The sequence below is a fragment of the Poecilia mexicana genome, unplaced genomic scaffold, assembly GCF_051168715.1.
Source record: "Poecilia mexicana isolate PSO_F unplaced genomic scaffold, ASM5116871v1 scaffold_17, whole genome shotgun sequence".
In the NCBI taxonomy this organism is placed as follows: Eukaryota; Metazoa; Chordata; class Actinopteri; order Cyprinodontiformes; family Poeciliidae; genus Poecilia; species Poecilia mexicana.
In genome coordinates this window covers 8778932-8801020 of record NW_028263386.1, presented here as the reverse complement: position 1 = coordinate 8801020, position 22089 = coordinate 8778932, and positions in this window count along the sequence as shown.

Genomic DNA, 22089 nt, shown 5'->3' with positions numbered 1-22089 from the left:
ACTAAACAGGGAAAACAGAGATGGTGTTTTTCATCAGCAGCAAAAATTAAATTAAATGAGTATCATATCAAGGCGTTTCTGTATTAATATTTGATGCAGTGCAGTGCTACTGTTGCTTCAGAAAAAAAAAAGGCAGAGCTATTATAAGTATTTCTTTTAAAGAGGAAAGTATTTTGAAAAAAAGTCAGACTGGGTCAAAGCATCAAGGAATGTACAAATTATTCTCAAAAGACTTGAAAGTCAGCCGCCTTCCCTTTAACTGCAGCCATCAGCAAGAGACTCTGCCCTAATGAATTAAACAAATGTAAATCAATCAGTTCAGGTTTTAGATTATAAGATGACTTATATCATTGTGATTCTTTTGTTGCAAAACAAAAGAACAAAAACAAAGAAGGGTATTTTGCTGTCACACTCGCTGGAGTTGTCTTATTTAGTTCATACTTTCCTAGAAGAACCATCTAACCGGTAAACTGAGCACAAGTTGTGTAGCGGCTGTCTTTCTAGATGAAATAGATCTCCTTGGCGCAGACTTTGTTAAATGATACTGTGACCCTAACACATTATTTCTAAGCATGTCTATAGAGAGACCTTGTGAATACCATCAGAAGACCTCAAGGTCACTTTTATACAGTAAACACAACAGAGCTTTGAGTTGTGAGAGGGAGACCCGGCTGACATCAAGCATCTTTAATAGTCTGACAACAGCTTTTAAAATCTCTATTATCATGTGCAGTCACACCTTGTCCTCATCAGCAGACTTCAAGTTGGTTAAAAGGAGAAGGAGTGAGATTGCTTCTCCTTTTACGAGACAGAATCTACAGAAGGCATTGGCGTCTAATGGCATGCAATCTATTTCAGGTCAATCAACAACGTAGTAAACATAGCGACATCGCACATCTCATTGGAATGTATGTACAATTGGATCGACAAGACTTTTTGGTAAAGTGCATTGAGATGACGTGTTGTGAATTGACTCTAAATAAATAAGCTGAAATGAAAAGAATTAAAACAGGAACAAAGTTTAAGGAATGTATCGTCTGTCCAATATTTAGAAACTTGGAAATCTAATGTTATAATTCTACAGAGCTTCACTGGTGATCTTATTTTGAGAGGCAATCCCCGTTGTTAATGTTGCCTTCTGCTCTATGCATGCTTCATGTGGTCTACTTAAAGAATATAAATTAATCTTTCTTTGAAAGGCTTTGAGTTTTTGTAGCGTTCAAGTTCTCAGTGGCATCTCTTACTGCATATCTTTTAGTGGAAGGTTGTTTCTTTGGTTTTTGTAATGTAGGAAAGGATAATCTTCGATAACGCCTTAAAAATAATAGATAACATATTATAAAGGAACTAGTAGCCAACTGCAAGGCAGGCAGCTAGCTGACCGAGTGAAGAAGTTTCAAAGAAATAGCGCTAGCAAATGTTGCAAAGCTTGGAGCTAATCGAAACAAAATCATCAGTCATGCCGTAATAAAAAAGAAGCATGCAAAAAATAATTATAATTAAAAAGCCAAATCTTTTGAAACATGTTGTTTTATCTGACAACGGCTTTAAATTTAGCTTACTACTTATAACTGAAGTGGAATTTAATTCCTGAATCTAAATCAATGATATGAGTGCAACTGGTTACCATGGAGACCCTTGAATGGAGGCTGGCAGAGAGATGTTGCAGAATAAGGAGTCATATTGAATTATGAGGTAATTTCCTTCCTAAACTACTCAGGCATCATAGCCTGTGACCAGATCCTACCTCATTAATATCCACAGTCATCATATATATTATTGAATATATGAAACTTGTAATTGCTTTGTTTTAATAAATTGAAATATTATACACTCAAACTTGCTCAGGCTGTACTGAACTAAATTAGATTGTTTTCTAGTTGATACAGATGGATTTAATTTAAATTTGTAAAGACTAAACAGAACCGAACCAAGTCATAAGTGGATAAATGTCTGTTGAAAGATAGAAAAATTTGTGACCACACTGAAAGGAGACATATTACACCTTTTCAATTAGTTGTTAAAAAAAACAGTATTTTCTTTCACTGATGACATGGGCGAATTACAGAATGACAAAGCCAATTCTCACAAAATTCCAGTTGCACAGCAGTAAGCCACCGCTAAGTCCATTTTCTGATTTTCTGAACTCACCATGTCCTAGTCAGGATGGCGGGAGGGCTGGAGAATATGTCAGCAGCCATCAGGCCGAGGGGCGGGGGAAACTCCGGTCAGGTCGACAGTCCATTGCAGGGTTCAGAGAGCATAAGACACAATTTTCACATCAGGATTTGCCAGCAGAGAGCTCAGACCTCAACCCCTTTTGAGAACTTCCATGCTGCACACAACAGTGCACATATGTACAGTTGTTAAATTTCTAATATTTCATAATTGATCACATAATTAAAGCTATTATTTTTTCCGGGTGGAGCGGTGTTAGTACAATGCAGTCCTTCAGACCATAACCTTGTAATACAGCATCTTGTATAAATCTCACGTGAAACACACCGTTGGTGAACAGGATCTGCATGATCCAACTTGACACCTATAGAGACTTCCCTTTTTGAACTGAGTTATTACTTTGCCATTTCTACCTGGGATCCCATTTTCTAGAGCCACGGGCCATATGTTAATAGATTACTTCAATTACAAATTTCAAAGTTTAAACTTGACAAAGACTTTATGTAACTTCAGCAGCGACAGGGTGAGTAATATTTTTCGAAGCTGTTGGTGAGATATCTGAACCACTGGCATCCGTCTGGGCAGGAAAATCAATTTCTGTCTAATGGGGGCATGTAATACGATAATACTGGTCAATTATCAGTGAAAGGGTATGATTAGCATCCTCATTGTTAACCTCTCAGCTTTCAGCAGGGGGGGGGGAATCAGGCATCACATTAAATATTTCAATAGAGTGTCACAGAAATGCAAGGAGAAAAACTCATTTAAAATGGTTACAAAAGAGCCATATCTCACTTTCTCTGACAGTGGGTTTGATGCTCTAATTAAATATTGAGAGCACATTACACAGCTCACACATTACAGTGGAGCACCTGAATACGGTTATCGCGCCAATGCTGATAATATGTATATTAGCAGTAGCTTTTCATTTCGCAAAGATGTTATTATTTAGCATAATGGCATAAACACAACTCTGGTAATAACAAAACGGGAACAATTTATTATTTTTTTATGTAAATACACCAGGCCAGCGCTTTGCACAGTCGCTCCACAGCAGAAATGACCAAGGTTCAGGTTTCAGCGTTTTTGTGTTGACTTTGCGTGCTCCCCCTGTGCATGACTGGGATTCCCTGATGCTCTGATTTAGTCTTACAGTCCAAAGAAGCACATATTATTCTCACTGCCCAGTTCAACCTGTCTTTACCTTTGAGGAAGTCCATATTTGTTCATGGATGCTTTCATTTGAGTTTTTGCTGCCTGGGAGTAATGTTAACATTTTGGAGTCATGACTTTAATCAGAGAGAGAGGAAGCTAATGGTTATGACAATGGCAAAAAAAAAAAAAAAAAAAAAAAGCCTTTATTGTTCCAGAACATTTAACAGGACATTTAAATCTCAATTTACACATTCATGATTGCAAATATTTCTGGAATGTAGAAGAAAAGAAATGCCATATTAAATATTTTCATCTCTTTTTCAAAAAATAAAATAAGCTGAGTTAGTTTTAGCTGTCTGAACCGGCTGAGTTTGGATAAAAGTGAATAAAGTTTGATTGATCATCTTCAGAAACAAAAGGAAATCACAAACAAAGCTCTTTGCTAGTACACTGATGACATAAATGCTTTCCAAACAAGCTCCACAGAAAGCTCTTCCTGCCAAGAAGACAATATCACAAAGTGATTTTCATTCTTTTTGAGATGAGCGATCACTAGGTTCAGCTTCCTGGATCGGCCATGACTGGATAAGAAGTGGGGAATCCGATAGGTCGCCTCTCTACACCAGCAATTTCACAGCGAAAGAAAAAGAATCACAGGTTGAACCTTGCCTGTGATAAACTGAGGCCATAAAAGACTCTCTCACCGGGTTTTTTCATCTTATAGAAGTGGATACATTTCAAACCAGTGTTTAAGCTCAAAACGGAGAATCGAGTGAAATTTTTGATATCAGCAAGTTTTGTACAACAGCGATTTCCTTTGTCTTTCGTCCAGAGTTTGGTGCAATAAAGTAAAGGGGCTTGACAATGTAAAAGAAAAAAGAAAGAAAAACGGCAAATAAGTTGTTTTGCTGACTGAAAGGCTTCTCGAGTTACCCATGAAAAAAAATAAGCACTGCTTCTCACGCAACAAAAGGACTGAACATCACCCTCCGAAATGAAGCTGTGCTGAGCTTCTAACCTTTTTTTTGTTTTTTCTTTGCTGTTCCCTTCATTCATTATTCACTACGGGCATAAAAGTGTAAAATGACTGCTCCCCAACACGCTTCACGCAGCCATAGTCATTCTTTTACCTTTCTCTGACCCCGGCTCTGCTGTCAACTTTGAAATAGTCCCGGCCTGAGCTGTGTTAGAGGTGCTAAATTTTCTATGTGGCATATCACTGAAGGTGTCTGGTGCCACTTAAATGTTCACACCTTCTCTCAATGTCACGGTACGCTTCATTCCCTTCCCACCTAAGGGAGAAGACAAGAGGTCACAGGAAAACATTGTTCTGTTTACGCTGGAGTTATGCTACCACTGTGCAGCCCTAAACTCTTAAGCGCAATGTTGAGACCCAGAATAAAGTCAATACAAAGTCACTCACCTGAGAAGCAGACTTATCAGGAATGTTTGTCATGCTGCTACGCTTTGATGCTTGTAAAAGCAATTTCTAGCTCACAATCACACAAGTTTTTTTTCAATATGCAATTGCATCCAACTGAACTAAAATAAAAAAATAAATAAATAAATACAAACCTATCATATCTTGTTGATATGTGCATGAGAATAAGGTGTTTGTTGCTAATCTAACTGGACCTAATGCTGTGCAGAACACTGATATAAACTTGTTCAATGAGACCTTTTTCTACGGTGCATCTGGAAAGTATTCACAATTTCACTTTGCCACGAAACCGAATTTTGGGTTGCGAATACTTAATAAATTTGCTAAAATCTCAAACCTTACTTGTTATAATGGGTTACCTGTGTGTAGAATTTTCGAGGAAACAGAATAACTTGATAAATTTTACCATAAGGCTGTAACACAGCAAAATGTGATAAAAGTGAAGCAATGTCAATACTTTCTGGATGTGTAAAATATTGAAAAGTACAGGTTTATGTGTCCCCTGCCAAGAGTTGGATAAGACCAAAAACGTTTTCAAACTGTTGCAGCAAAAACCAAAACTGTCTTTTCAAAATCTACAGTTTCAGGCATCACTATAATAGATGGATCCCTTTTTTAAACATAAATATGTTCCTTTTACATGTGGAGCTTTAATGTGATTTGATGCTTTGATGTTAGAATTAGTTGATTTAAAGCTAGTTTTAAGTCCAAATGAATTCACTTCTATTTATAAATCAAAGGTGTAGTCATTCATTCTACACCTTCATTTGTGCTTCTTTAGGTTTATTAGCATATTTCACAACACACATCTAATGAGTCATGGATATTAATATATGCCACATATAAATTCCAGGAGCTGCTAAATACCACAAGTCCTCTTGGTGGATTTAGATTAAAGACTTTTCAATGGGAGCTAAATGTCAAGTAATCGGCTAAGCATGACTGGTTAATGAAGGAGAAGTTCTCACATGGGGAAGATGTTATCGAATGATAACAGCAAATCTAATGAAAAAAAGAGAGGAGCGAAGCACCTTAAAGACATAGCCAAGATTGTTAAAAACAAAAATGGTGGAGAAAGTTATGGACAATGTTATCCATCCATCCATTGACTGAATGCATTTATTGTTGCTGGATCTCCTCAGTCAATGGCCAATATGCAGGTTATACACAAGTGGCTAATGAATTGCATCATTACACAACGTTCGTCTCATCATGTTCAGTGAAAAACCAGTCGCTGTAAAACAAGACCTGTACAAATAAATGTGAAATTAAAAAACTTTTCATTGCTCTGACAGATAATGACGGTGACAGTAAGTAAAATTGACCCACTGGTTAGATTTTATGAGTTGGACTCAGACTGTACTGTAAGTAAAATATAGAACATAACTTGAATTTGCATGAGCAAAACATATGAAATAGCAAAAGGGATATAATGACCTGCAGCTAGATTATACAAGTAATGAGCTCTGAGTCATGCTTATTATCTTTTTTTTTTTTTTTGATTAGAGCAATATCAAATGGGGTATTTCTATGCAAAATGGAAAGTCAGAAGTTAGCTGTTAGTGAATTTACAACAGTGAACATCATACTGCACTAAACTATTCGTACCTCTGGGATATTAGGACTTAAAATAATTTTCATTCAACCAAGAACTTTTTCTTTTTCTTCTCTTCTAAACCTCGTCTTCGGGACTGGATGCCACATTTATTTGTAAAGTAATATTTTCGAAGCATGAACTGAGGAATCATTTCTACAAGTTGCGATTTTAGTCATAAATCATAACGCTTTTTGCTCGAGGATGTCTGCATAGTTCTAGACTTTCTGAAGAAACATAAATGAAAAATATTTAGACTCAAAGCCTGAAGTGACCAAAAAAAACAAAACAAACAGTTTAGGACCATATGATGAACAATGGACCCCCTCCTTCCAGGTAATACAACACACAACTGAAGTAATCCTTGATAGAGGGGAATCTATCCATCTAAAGGAATCAATTATTCATTGTACTCCGTCTTCCTGCTGGTCAGTTGCAAGGCAGAAGCTTTCTCTTGGAATTGTGGTTGAAACAGGAGAAACGTTCCTCCCTTCAGTCTGACGGCTTCCAGCGAAAGAGAGGGTCTCTTTCTCAGCAGCAGGCTCCTCGGCGCGAGCCTGACCCGAGCTTCCAGAATAGACTGAACATCTATTAATCAAGTTAATGACTTGAAAGGAAAATATGCTCAACTTTGCAAAGTGCACTTAATGATAGCAAGTTCAATATAAAGCCCATATCTTTACATCAGCAGCAGCAGCAGCAACTCAGGAGCTTAAAATGAGGAGCTCAAGCAAATCTCTTTCAAAACAGATCAATACGGCCCACAGTGGGTGAGGAATTGGTATATTATTCATGAGCGATAATGACTGCTCAGCCTTATCATGTCAAGCTTGCGAAATATGAATTTATGTTACTGTATGCGTCCCACCAACCCAGCAAAAATAATGATGCACAATACCACTGTACGCTCACATCTGACACAACCGCTTTCATTTACTCCAGTCAAAAGCCAGTGGTCATTATCTAATCATTGCTGAGCCCCTCATCAGGCTGATCCCGTTGTTGCTGCAGACATAATTAACACACTCTTGCTGGATAATCCTTAATTATTTGCCTGTGAACTAGATGACACTCTTTTATTGTTGTTAGGTGAGAGCTGTTGAGTCCAATCTGAGGTCTAAGAACTCCGTGATAGTTTAATTCCAAATTTAATTGGCGTTTCAGACAGAGAGAAATTAATCCATTTTAACGTATCCCAGGCTGGGGAACTTTATAGAGGTTTTCCAAGGTCACCGTCTTGCGGAAATAAGCCACGCTTCAAGCTGCTCGCATGCTCATAACTGGTCTCAACTTAAAATCCTTTCATTAAAGCGGGCAGAGGTTCTTAACTGGACTGTTTACCCTGCAAGTAAAATTCGTCATCAACCTGAATGTACGTCTGAACAATAAACCAACAGCACAGGGACTTCCATATAAACGCCGTATTCTACATCTGAAGAGGATCATGTGCTTCGGATGCATCCTGTGAGACCTTCTCTGATTTCTTCATGCCTGAAACAGACAGCATGAAGAACATGATCTGCTTTTTCAGTCGGAGACAGTGGTGGATTTTAATGTAGGCAAAATGGCAACCCGGGTGGCGTAGCATAGCCTAGGGGCATCAGGAACGTTTTTGAAAAAGCCAGTCAGCTACACCCAACAGTCTTGCTGTTATCTGTGTGCATGCCACTTCAACAGGAAGCCCCACTGTAAGCTCTGTGTGAAAATATTGCTGAACACTGCAACCGGTCAGAAAGCTGAAAGTCGAATCAGACTCACAGCTTCAGTTTGAGAGCTCACTTAATCCTGGAAGACCCGGTCATAGAAAACAGGGGGGAAAAAAAATCTCAAGCTTTAATAAGATGATTTTGTAGGAGTACTTTGGAGATGAAAATATCCAAAGTACTCCTACAAAACCAATTATTTTTGTAAGGTTTTAGGAAAATTAGCGTTACAACGCTGGGTGATTTGGATGGCAGAATTTCCCATGAGCTGTTGACAGTCATTGTCAGAATAACATGGAAGAATTTAACTTAGTAAAAACATCAGAATTTGCCTCACTGATTGCTTGTCATGCATCGTGCCAGATATGCCGGTTCTCACCCACACTTTGAAGCCCCATGGGCGTTGCTTGTGTTTCGTGTTTTGTTTGAAGTCGCAAAAACAAATTTAGGACATTGGGTGTGAAGCAAAGGGTTACGTTTCACTGCTGGCACCAGTTCGTACTCTCTAGCCAACATATTGTGCTCTGATTATAATCCTAAAGGGAAAGCTGGTGGGTGCAAATGGACAGCCTGGTCTTGGGCCACACCTTGCTTTGAAGAGCCATTTCAACTTTTCCACAAAATGCCTATGCTATCCTCCCAGAATCTGAGCTTTAACAAACAACTGGGGTAGTTTTGCATGACTGGACAATAGGATTTAATCTCCAAGTCTGGGTAAAAACCCTGAAGAAAAGCCAATATTTGTACTTTTTAACTTTTGTTTGAAATAGATAAATTGAGCATTACAACACTGGGCCTTATAGGGGTTAAAAGGCCAATGGAGCAGTTTTTTAAGGTGCTACGTTCCATCCACCCATGGCCTATTTTCGCTAATCTGTGCAAGATAACATGAAGGTGTCTCCAGCGGTTATTGGGTATGTGGAGGGGTAAAACCCAGCTGTTAGTACATCCCAGAGCAACACAGTCAAAAGTTAAAAGACTTACTTTACACCAGTGGTTCTTAACCTGGGGTCGATCGAACCCCAGGGGTTCGGCGGAGCCTCTGCCGCGGAGGTGATGACGCGCCCCGATTTGCCATCACTTAATGCAGAGGATCACGTTACATTGCTCAGCCAATCGGTGCTGCGGAGGAGCACTGATTGAAGGAGCTCCACTCTCAGCATGGATTTTAACTTGTGTCTTTAATTACTTCAGCAAAACTCACCATTTTTACCAAATTCTGTAGCTTTCGGTGTACTTCTAAATCTGCTCCTTAGTTGCATCTTTTTGGGGTTGCTACTGCCTCTAGTGGCGTGGGGGTGGTAACACAACTAATATAATTACATTACTAAATCAGAATACTGCAAAGTCTTTATTATTTATTATAAGTTTTTCATTCTCTTAAGAATGTAGAGCTAATTAAATGATCTAAACAAGACCTTAAAGTGGTTCCAGTTTCTCTCGATGGCCAACCTGTTGAAACTGTGGCAAATTTGGGTCGTTCTTGGACAGTCAGCTCAACTTTGCTGAAAATACTGACTATATTTTGAAGAACTGTTCTCAGAGACTCTACCTTTTAAGAAGACTTAGTGATCATGGGGTGATCCAACTAGACTCTAGTTGGGTCACTCCTATGTCTTGAATTTGGGGGGGAAAAAATCATACCTTTTTTATCACTACAGAAGGGTTCAGTGAATGCGCATATGAAACTGGTGGGTTCAGTACCTCAAAAAAGGTTAAGAACCACTGCTTTACTCTAACAGAAATGATTAAAAAGAGTTTTGTTAATAGCATTGGTGCTCTACTGTGCCAGAGTTTTCGACACTGTTGCCAAGCAGCAAGATTAGCCTGGATGCTTCTAGATGGAGTTTGTCTCTTCTTCTCATGCATAAGTTGATTCTCTCAGGGTACTCCGGCTTCCTGCCACAGTCCAAAAACATGACTATTTGGGTAAATCGGTCTCTATAAACTTGACAATAGTCATGAGTCATCCATGGCATGCATGGCTGTTTGTCCTCTGTATCTGGGTTACTCCATGATAGACTCTTCCCAGCCTTTCACTGGAGATGGGATCTAGTCTCCCCCACGAACAACTCCACATTTGTTCGTGGGATGTATATATATATATATATATATATATATATATATATATATATATATATATATATATATATATATATATATATATATATATATATATATATATATATCAGGGTTGCTTCAATAGGAAGTGTAATTTTCACTGCATGTGGCAAAATTCACACCTGTGACATTTTACTCCTGCACTGAAGCATAGTGTTTAATGTATTCATGGCTTGTTACCACAGTGAATGAGATAAGAGCTATAATGTGTTCAGCTGGTTCAGTCACAAATAGTACATACGTATGAATTAAATGGTGAAAGATATTTTTAAAAAGTTTCAAAAGTAAACAGTTACGTGGAACGAGTAAAGCATGCATAACTACTTAAAACAAAAATAATGACTACCTTTATCCATTCATGCTTATGTAAAAGCTTGAGTCAAAGACTGCTGACTTGACAGTTGTTCTGCAGACAGTCAGTTACCCCCTCTGCAAGGAGGACATGAAAAAAAAGGTTTGCTAATTAGGGAATTAGCTGTCTAAAGTGCTGTGTCCAAGCATGTTAATGGAAGGTTCAGTGAGAGTAAAAAGTGTGGTTAAAAAAAAAAAAAAAAAAAAAAAGGTACTTAAGCTGCTGGGATAACTGCAGCCCTGAGAGGATGGAAAAACAAAACCCATTCACAAGTCTGGGAGAGATCGGAGGCTACTGCTAAAAAGAACAGAACTTCCCAACATCTCAGTAGAACCACAAGCAGCAAGAGTCCAGTTTTTGATGAGGTAATAACTTTATATGCATCTCGAAATGTCTACATTACACAGAACCTTAGTTCCATTTTAACATTTCTGCTTAGGGCATAAACGGGCAAAGTTGTAAAAATCCATTTTTTTTTAAATGAAGATGCAGTCAAATAAAGTAAACACCAATTAGTTTTTGAAAATAATTAAAGCTGAAAAAGTACAATAGTGTGACTATAAAATGGCAAAATAACTACATTTATTGAAATCAACATTTCTATCTTTTAGATAGTGAAATAATGAATCCCCTTAAAAAGGAAAAAAAAATCACATTCCCTTCCAAACTTCTTAAGGCTGCATCAGAATCACCACCAATATTTATGAATGCTTGATTTGTTTTATAAAGTCTGTTTCCTTTATTTAATCTTTAACCAGGAAAAAGCTAATTGATTTTAAAAATCTTTTCCCAAGAATGCCCTGGAACGCTTTTGAAATGCATTGCTCATTGAATAATGAATCTATGAAATATATGGGCTTCTATTTTTCTCATAAACAGCTGAAATAGATGAACTTTGCAAAGATATTCCAGTTTAAGATGGGTTTTTATGAGACAGCAGGAGTTCAGGGAGATGCAGCAGCTTGTCCATGAGGTGCTTGTCAGGAATGACATTTAAAATCAAATCTAAAAGAAACAGAGCCAAGCAGGGGAAGCAAGCACAAGAGAAATGTGAGCAATGTGTTATTGACTGTTGCTGTAAAAGTCTGAGTAACACCAGCGTACAAAGTGTTACAGTAGTCAAACTGGCATATAATAAAAGCGTGGATCCCCTTGTCCCTGAAAGGCTAAAAGAATTTCACCTTCAACTGAGATCTTAATTTCAAGTGAAAGTTTGTTGCTGAACCAACATATTTTAAAATTAAAATCAATAGTTTTATGCTAGACTGAAAGATCTACTGCCGAGTTCAATCCAAAAAATTTCACTTATTCCCTATTTGAAATCAAGGCGGCTGAAAGTCGTTCAAAATGAAGTGTTTGCAGGAAAACAATTTAACGATTGTTTGAGTTAAAAGGCATGACTGTGGTTTAATGATATATGTCATCCACATACAGGATGCAGTGCAAATGAAACACAGAATCCATTAATGCAGGCCTATGCTTGGACAGGCTGAAATATTCACCCATTTGGAGTTAGTTGACTTGAAATCTTGAATTATCTTTTTGTTCATATCACAATTGTAGTTTATTCAGTGTCTAGGGTTTTGTGCTAAGCAATAACAACAACAACAAATAAATAAATTAATTTAAAAAAAAGTGAAAGTAAAGAAATGTTTTTCTTTCTTAATGTGGACAAACCCCTGGCAACAGAAGGATTGCATTTCAGCCTTGTGTGTGAACGGGAAGCTGTTAACTTGGCACTTACATTAGTTGAGGAACATTAATCCAGATGGATTTATATGCAGTGGCCATTACAAATGGATTGTCGTTGATTTAACAGTAAATCCACCAACCCTAGACATTGCTTTTTGCCCTTGATGGAACATTAACAATAGCTTTAAAGATTCTTGAGTGGAATATAAAAAAAAAATGTCTTTACTCTGCTCTGTGCACAGATACTTTACATGCACACTTGCTCAGGTGCACAGACAGAAACGCATATATCAGGATTCATCAACACTTCTCTGGGATCCAGGTTGCAGGATCACACTTTCTGTAGACCCCCAACCCACTTCAATTAGTGACCTCCACAGGCTCTCTGAGAAGAGTGCTGAGATCCTCTCCACATCCGTGTGATCAGAAAGTATGATTAATGCTCGCTACCCATCGCAGCTAGAACTAATCATCCAAATATTCACAAAGCCATTAATACCTCTCAAAATACTGGCTGGAAAATCCGCTTTACACAGCATTTTGGGGTAGCCTGTCTGCTGCTTAGCCTTATTGAAAAAGTGAGTTATTAAAACACACACTTCTGCACAGATAGATTTAGAGAGATGGATTTAAAGACACCCATCCATCCGCCCATCTATCTATCCATACTAAAAATGTTATGTAACAGACTAAACCTACATGAGGTGGAAGAAAAATTCTTGCTTTATTGTTAAGCAATAAAGCAAGTAAAAACGTTAAAAACGTTTTTACCAATAAAAGATCTGAAAATGGTGGACTTTACTCTGTGGACTTTAGAATAAAGATACAAGATGGTAAGTAATCTGTAACAGCCAAGAGATCCATAATAATTGAAGAAGCTGCTAAAATTCACAGTTCATGTGCATACATTGATCAACCCGCAATAAAAAAAATAAACTTTTTTTCTACTTCACTGTTAACTTTGTGTTTTTCATTTAAAAAACAAACAAACATTGAAGTTTGTGGTTACAATGCAACACAATATGAAAAACTTCAAAGTAGTACAAACTAAGCTTTCCCAATGTAGCAAATATCATATTTGTGGATTTATCGCCATTTTTCTTGGGTTTTTAAAGGGTTAAACCGAGATTACGTCCTGAAAGCTGGAAAGGTTTTCTGATTGCAGCTCTTATTTTTGTTCGCTGGCCTAATGCTCAATTTCAATTGGTCAAATAAAAGAGTCGCCTTTAGAACACTTCAACTAATTACCCATCTGTGGCCATTGTCTACGAGAAGCATATGTGACCGAGATTTCTGTTCAATATGATGAGGATGAAGATAAGTAGCATTTGATTACTTCCTCACAAACAATGCAAGCAGAATTCGAGTATGAGGCACTTAGAGATTGGTCCATGCACAGATATCATGCTAATAACACTACTCAGCTCCACCACCCACATAAAAAAAAACTACTTCTGAATTTTAACTAACCAGATATTATTCCTGGACTATTTGTTCCATGGTGTATCAAGCACACTAACACAGAAAGGACAAGAAATCACTTTTCACTATCTGGTTTTTTGCTGAAGTGATTAGATCATTTGATAGCATCATTCCACAGCTCCTATTTTCTCTACTTTAGGATGTTCCCCAAGGGAGAACACAGACCATAATGATCTTCCAGAAATATTATCGACCTGGGCCGATGCCGAAGGTGGCTATTACTGTAGTAATGCTCTTACCTCATGTGTAGATAAGGTCCAGCCTAAAAATCTAGCAGTTCATCATTTGAAAATATATCCAGGTGTGGTTTTCTGTTCTGACAGAAACGCTCACCCTAAGGCTTCTCTTGGATTCTGTGATCAACCTCAAGTTTCTTGTTTTGATTTTTTTAACCACAATATATTTCATGTCTTAATAATAATTAAAAAAAGTTAGAGAAATCTGAAGTAACTTTCTTTTTCCAAACAAGAGCAAACATAAATGAATATAGGAGAACCCAAACCACTTCATATGACAAGACAAGTATGGCGATTTCTGACCCAATTTTCCCCTTTTGACAATCTTAAAGATGCTAAAATTATTGTGACGGCTCTAAAGATAATCTGAGACATTTCTGCCGTGTGTGGCGTGTTAGGAGAGCGATCTAGTCTGATGCTACTTTATGAAGCACATACATGAGCATATTGGAGACAAGAACTCATGATTACTGTAGAAGCTACTGTATGTGGGGTTACCAAGACCTCAGTTTGAAATTACAGCATACCACAAGTACTTATCTGTGATTCTTGAACATCAGTATGTCGTTTGACGTATATCGGAAGATTTTTAGACAAAAAAAAAAAAAATCCACTAGGCAGGACTGCACAGATTTACAATAGAGCAGAATGAAGTAAGACGGCACTCTTCATCACTGGAAGCTCAGTAGGCACCTAGCTGGGGAGAAAAAAGACCTAACTTCCATTTCTTCTTGAGATGATTAAAACAGAATGTCACTGCTGTTACACTGCAGATCCGAGGATAGCCATTAAGAATAACCATTAAGGCCTATTTTCATTTCATCTTGAAGATGCTTTTATCGGCAGAGATTTGAAAGTGAAGGCACAGAGAGAAATCTCATATGTCAGCAAGTTTAGGGCACACAATGCGCCAAGTGTCAGACTAATAGTGGTAAAGAAATAATATTTACTCTCCTCCTACCACCTATCCAAGAGCACCTCTTAGAAAATCTCTGTCCTCCTGAACTCAAGTGGCTATTGACTTGTTTTTCATGGAACAGTACAATGCGAGTCTATTCAGCTGCTACAAAGGTGGGATGATGGGAGATCAGTCTTTGTTAAGGAGCACCACAGTGTGAAATTGAGCGTTGCTGTTGGATGCGACAGCATTTATTAATGTTCATGCTTGCTAATCTCTGTTAGCTTATCAGGCCATGATAAACATCCACATTTTCCCCACGGATGGAATAATAATAATACAGACCTATGAATATTCATGTGCTGAAGCTGCAAGGAGCGAAAGGTGATTGAAAGATATTGCAAACCATTGCCGTGTGATGCTGAATTTAGTTTTGATTAAAAACAAAAACAGGGCCTTGCAAAATTAGTCATACCTCACAAGCTTTTCTTTTGGTGTGTTGTTGTTGTAGCATTTTTACAACCAGAACTTTCTATGTGTTTTATTGGGATTCTACTGCACGTAACAGACCAACACAAAGCGGTGCATAACTGAAGAGAAGTGAAACTAAAATATGACCAAAATATTTACAATTAAAAATCTGAAAGTTGTAGAGCCCATTTGTATTTAGCCCTGGTGTCTAAGAAGATGATTGTTTGTAGAACCATCTTCTACTGCTACGACATATGGAGGTTTTCTGATGCATGTCTCTTTCTAGTTTGTACATCTGGAGGTTAACATTTTCAACCAGTCTTCATTGCACAGTAAATCAAGCTTCTTTGACAGACATGTGGAGATCAGTTTCGACAATCTTGCCTCAGATTCTGAATTAGATTTACAGTAGGTCTGGACTTTGACTTGACCAAGCTTAGGTTGGATTGGAGCCGAAGGCGAGCCTTGATTCTAGTCTCAAATCCTTTGCAGCCTCTAACAAGTCTTCTGCTGTTCTATTTTTAACCCTCCTTTGATCCTGTGACACCATTACGTTGGGCTAGAGCCTTTTTAGCAAAGATTTCAATTAGACTGTAACCAGATTCAGAAAGTAAAACTGCAGTTAGAGTCAGAGAAAATCTTTTCATCCAGATTTTCTCTGCCAATCCCAAGCAGCTTATTCACGTTTGTCGAGCAAGAAACTTCATAAGCATACTGGCATAAAATACATGCATAAAACAATATATGAAAATAACGTTTCAGCAATAAAAAACAGAAGTGTTACAGAGAATTGACCACCCTCAAAGATTACAAAATTCTCCAAGAGGGAAATGTAATTTTAAGGATCCGGGCTGTCAGTAAACAATTCCCCATTCATGTCTAAAATTCAAACACCTCTGCTGGGAAAAGTTCTGTTTTTCCAGTCCAAGGATAAAACATGACCCACTCTGTGATTAATCAGAATTAATCAGTCAGACTCGCTCACTGGGGATTTTATGAATTAGTGCCAGGAGTCTACATTAGCTTAACACGTGGTCCCATTTTGGCAAAGGTTTCCAGCTAGTTATTGCACTATTTTGGGAGGACCGCACGTTGGAGGGAAACCTTCATGAACAAGGCATGAATGGAAATTCCTGCTGAAGTGGATAGAAAGTGAGAAAGATTTCGTAGTGAATGCTTTGAGATCACACGCGCAGAAAAACAACTAAGTCTGTCCATCTACTGCTCTGTAGCTAACAAGGGAGCGTCTTTGGCTACAACATGAACAGCGCCGCTACAGTGACCACCACGTGCAATAGACCCATAAACAAGAGAAAATCAGGCGATCTTTGCTTGTCCTTTTTGCCTCTGCTGGAGACAGAGGCCTCTGATGTGCCAGGCACTGCAAGGTGGGCCAGGGCTTTAATAGTTTAGTTAAAAAAAATGTAAAAAATTTTTCATAGATCACGACGGCCCATTGTGGGCTAATCCAGTGAAATCTCTCAGTTGCCTTTAGCCAGCTCCTCCCCTCTTCTTTGATATAGGTTTTATATTTTGCCATTTGAGCTGACTGGAGTTGAAGAGGAGTGGAAATGACTGAAAAAATGGCTAACAAGCCTTCTGTGGCAGGAAAGGGAGAATTAGCTAGTAAGGGGAATGCTTCAGAGGAAGAGGATGTTGATGGCGATGTGCATCATCCTTCAAATGCTGATGAACTGGCTGAGCACAACAAACCAGCACAACGATGGCTCACAGAACAAAGTCTGACGGTATGAGGAAAAGATACCGGGACAAATGCAATTAACTGAAAAATGTTGAGTTAGAAATGGAAGGAAAAGTTTGTGAGGCACATGACTTAATCTGTTGTTGAAACGACACAAACGTGTTCAATGTTCTGCATTTACACTCAGTGCATAAAATAGCATTGAAATAACTTTGTGTTCACTGTTGATAACATTATAAAGGTTAAAAATGTCATTAAATTGGCATTAAAAAGCACTAAATTTGATTAGCTGATTCCTGCTGAAAGCCTGTTTCAGCATAAGCTGCCTGTTTGATGTCACTCATCAGCATCTTATCAGGATCTATGATCAGACTTTTCATAGGTCACTTCAAAATCTTAAGTATGTGTTTTTTGAGCAGTGGACTGAACTACAGTGCTTCAGGTTAAATGTGACAAAAGAGCAAAAACAAAATATCTGCAAGCAGGAAAATGCTTTTCATCAGCATTTCACAAACATGATGCATCTAGACAGCAGTACATGAACAACAAAAATTGAGTAAGATAATAAATGTGTAAAAAAATACAGATTTTTCCTTGACATCATGTCTGTCTCTTACAGACATCAACTTATCATTTTTTGCCACCACCTGACGTTAATGATTGGATTGTGACAGCAGTGCATCTGCCTGCCATAACAGCATTACACAAAATCTCAAAATAGACAGAAAATAAATGTAAGCAGGAAATGGCCATATCAGATATATCTTTTAAAAAATACTGACTCACTGGCCATCTAAGCATAAATAATATCTTAATGGGCTCTTCTCCAACTGAGAAGAAGAAAAATGCAAAATGGTAGCATACAAAGTATCTCAAATATAAAAACATGATGCTTAGATGATGTTCCAAACTGCATGAAATGGCAGTGAGGTCAATCAATGATTTTGTGTAGAATTCTTGTCAATGTTTCTGTTTACAATTTATTAGTAAATCAAGGGAAACAAAATGGACAAGAGGTTGCACAACGATACTGTCCATTAAAATAACAAATACATTTACATTTATCCTTGCCTATCCGTGATTCAGGAGTTGTAGCATTATTTTTAATAAATGTTTTTTTTTTTTTTTTTTTTTTTACAGAAAGCACATTTTTAAAAGATATATATATCCTCAATAATCAGTTCAGTGCAGTAGATGCAATTCATCTGATTAAATAAACACAGGACACCAATTGTTCTGCTGCTGGATGTGTCTGTGTACCCCTGGCTATCTGATGATGGGAGATAAATTCAGTTTGAACCATCCTTTTAGCCCAATGGAGACTAATCTGACCCTGTGTGAGCAATCTGATGAATTATAACATTGTTTAAAAGTTTTTTGTATTTTATTTTATTTTTTAAACAAAACCTTGTTGCTCAGTTGTATTTTATTTTCCAGGTTCTGTTTGGCTTGATTTTGGTTGCTATGTTTAATAAATGTAACCCTGTGATTATGTTTTTTTTTTTTTTTAAAGCAGTATTTACAGAAGAGAGGTACAATTTTGGTTTTCCATTTCACCAGAAAAGAATAAATCCTCTCTGTTTGTGTTGATTTACCCAGGGGAAAAAAAAAAGTATCTACTTGAGATGGCAGAACAAAAACTATTCTACAACGTAGTTCTATCACATTATTTATTGAGAAAACATCTATATTTATGCTAGATTAATTTAAAAGTAGTCAATGTGTCTGTAAAATTGGTTTCAACAGAAAAATTACCATAAATCTGATTGGTCCATTTCTTCCTTTATTTAACATTTGAGCTGCTACATTCCAATGTTGTCCCAGTTTTTTTTTTGTTTTGTTGTTTCTCTTGTTGCAAACATAAATTGACATAGAAAATGTTTTTTATTTTTCTATTGCATCTGTAAATTTGCAAATAGTATAAAGATAAACCTGCAGTTAATAGGCTATGTTATTGCACAGCTCAACAAATAGGCTTTCAGTGCTGTAAATAGGAAACAGTTAATCATTTTTACCAGAAAGAAGACTTATTTTGACACAATTCCCCCTACCTTCGGGGGGCTAGGACAGAAATGGAGGCCAACAGCTTTCTAATCTGTCCAGCACCTTAGAAAATCCTCAGACCTGGGAATATTTGTCTCATTTGTTGCTCCTCAGAGGTGGTATTGAAAATTATGCTTTGAAATGTCAGGCTGTGCTCGACACATTTGTCTAATTGGTGCCAGTGTCTTTTAGAGGATGAAGGTAATTTTTCAGCTTTATAAAAACAATGGGAATACAGCAGCTGTGGCATTGCATATGCATTCCAAGGTTACAGATAACATAGGTGTGGTTTCTAACATCCACAGGATTTGATTAAAGTTCATTAAACTATTTTTTTATTGCCTCTGTTGCTTTGCTGATTTGTCAACCCCTGCATTTAAATGCTGGGTCCAGCAGTGTTTATATTTACATAAAACTTGCTTTGATAGTTTGAGCCTTTATTTATGCTGTTGGAAGCAAATTACACAGCTGTCATCTCAGCGGAGTGGTGCTGATAGATTTCTCGTTTCATTTTTAAGAGTGGTACACATGCATTCACCAAATCGTGTTACAGGAGAGAAAATCTTCAACATTTGGGACAAAACATTTTAATTTGCAGAAAAGCGAAATTGTGACGCAAGAGTGTTGAAAACATGAAGAGAAGTCTGTTCCAACAGGTTTTTTTGATGTACAGTAACCCATGGTTACTGATACTCTCTCTAAAAACTAACTTATACCTGCTTTTTTTTAATTTTCACAACATGACCCCACCTGTTTTAATAATAACCACTTACTGCATTTTTTCTGTGCTCTGTTAATCTTCTTAAACTGTTGAAACATAAATTTAATTAGTTCAAATGTGCATGAGCAAGTCAAAACAATACAAAAAGTGATTAGCCACAGATTTCTAATCAATAATTCTCTGCTGTAAATGCTGAAGAAGAGATGCGTATATCCTGATTCCCGTAGAAAGCCACACAGGATGTGCAGAACTTGGGAACAAAATGTTGTGCAGAAACTTTCCTGGTGGAAAGTTCTTGCTTTCTTTGCCGTGGCCTCTTCCTTCATGTAGTCCAGGGATTTCAACCAGAGCCCCTTTTTCTCTTGCAATCTTGTTCGTACAGTGGAGCAATAATAGGATGTCTTAGATATAGTTCCCTGACACTGACTTTCATGTTTCCAGCAGCATCTGTAGCTACACATCTTACTTTATTGAGGATGCCCCATTCTGTCAGGAAGGATGCCTTTACTTCAGCTATGTTTTCAGCTGTATGCACCTCATGGGAACCGACTTACAGCAAGGAGAATTGTGACCAATTTATGCTCGCTTTCACCCGCGCAGTGGCAGATGACGACCAGGTAGGCACGGATGTGCAGAAGTCCACATAAAAGAATTGAGGCTTTTAGCTGCAACCTTCAGAATCTGTGGCTTCTTGTTTTCTTTGTTTTGAGTCAACAGTTGCCTTCAACTGAAATGAAAATGTTACGCTCACTGATGAAATTAAGGAGTGACTGTGGTCTTTGCAGGATACATAAACGCATCTTTCTGTTAGGCACCGCATACGATTCATCCTGTCTGCTATGACTCATAACAAACCTGCTACGTTTTGTAAAATGAAAACTCACCCTGGTGCACCATATTCACAAAGGCCTTGTACAACTTTTTCTATTTTTCATGTATACTACATGTACTCTTAATAAACATGGCATCTTCATTATAATGCACAATAAAGGACATGCTTTCACAAACCTTGGCTACATCCTGCGCTCTCATAAGTGTACTCATGGGAATCGCAAGGTCAAACTAAGGATGACCCATGTGAAACAAGCTCAAACCTTATCAATTAAGAAATATAATTTGAAAGCAGAATAACAGTAAATACTTTTATAAGGTGTTAAGAAAATAAATTTAGAAAATGCTAGTTTTAAAACTTAACATGTCTTGATTGAAATAGCCTAATTATAGTTTTGAAATTAGTAACTTATTCTGGCCTATTGACCTTTATTTTACCTGTAGTTACAGCAAATCGTTTGCTAAGATCTTTTGAACTGCTCTTTGTCTGTGTGGGAAACAATCAGGAGAAGTTCCAGCTTTTCACACAGATCAGTGAAAAGCCATAAAACAGCAGGAGTTCAGGAGAGTCTCTGCTTCCATTTTGTTTAGATAATGGAGACAAATGGACTTAGATCGTGACTTGCAGGGAGTTTCTAACTTTTAAAGAGGGTCCGAGACAGCTCCTGGTTGGATGAGCAAAGGTGCGCCTTATTTGAATAAATTAAAGACAAGAATACGCCTTTACTATAAAACTTTGTACACAGGAGTAACAAATTAGATTTGCTCTTGCAATTCTCCAAAGACGTCTTTGCTTTTCTTTCCTTCTTTCTTTCTTCTTCTTTTCCATTTGTCTCAGGTAAATTAATGTATGTCTCTGTTGTTCTGCAGTTTCTGTTGTAATTTCGTACGTTGTCTTCTATTGGATTAAACTCTGTAATTCTGTGACGTCTACACTCGTTGTTTTCTGTGTGGCTACACGCGGCCCGCCGGGAGAACCTGGGATCCGTGAGAAGATTGAGCCAGAGAGTTTCTTAAGATATATTATAACCTAAAATGTTCTTCAACAATCGTCATCAAATCCTGTTGAAATAGTGCAAAGCAAAAATATTTTACTGCACTTGCAAACATGCCCTCATACTGTCATCTCATCTACTGTCTCCAACAAGACGCGTTTTGTAGCTGAAAACATCCATGATATCCCTGAGTTGGATGGAAAGAATCGTTGATTAGGGTCATCGTCTCAATGCAGGGCTGAAATCTTCCAATTGTAAGTCTCATGAAAGCAGGGTAAAGGACACAAAGGCAGATCCGACGGGAACGTTGCAACAGGTGAAGAGTAAGACGTGAGGGGCAATCAGCAAGCAAGCAAGTTAAAAATGTGTAGCTGAGGACAAGCTCTGATAAATAAAACTGTAAAGAAGATCAGAGTGTATTAAAACTAGACAAAAAGTAAAAAAAAAAAAATATTTTTTCTATGAGAAGTAAAC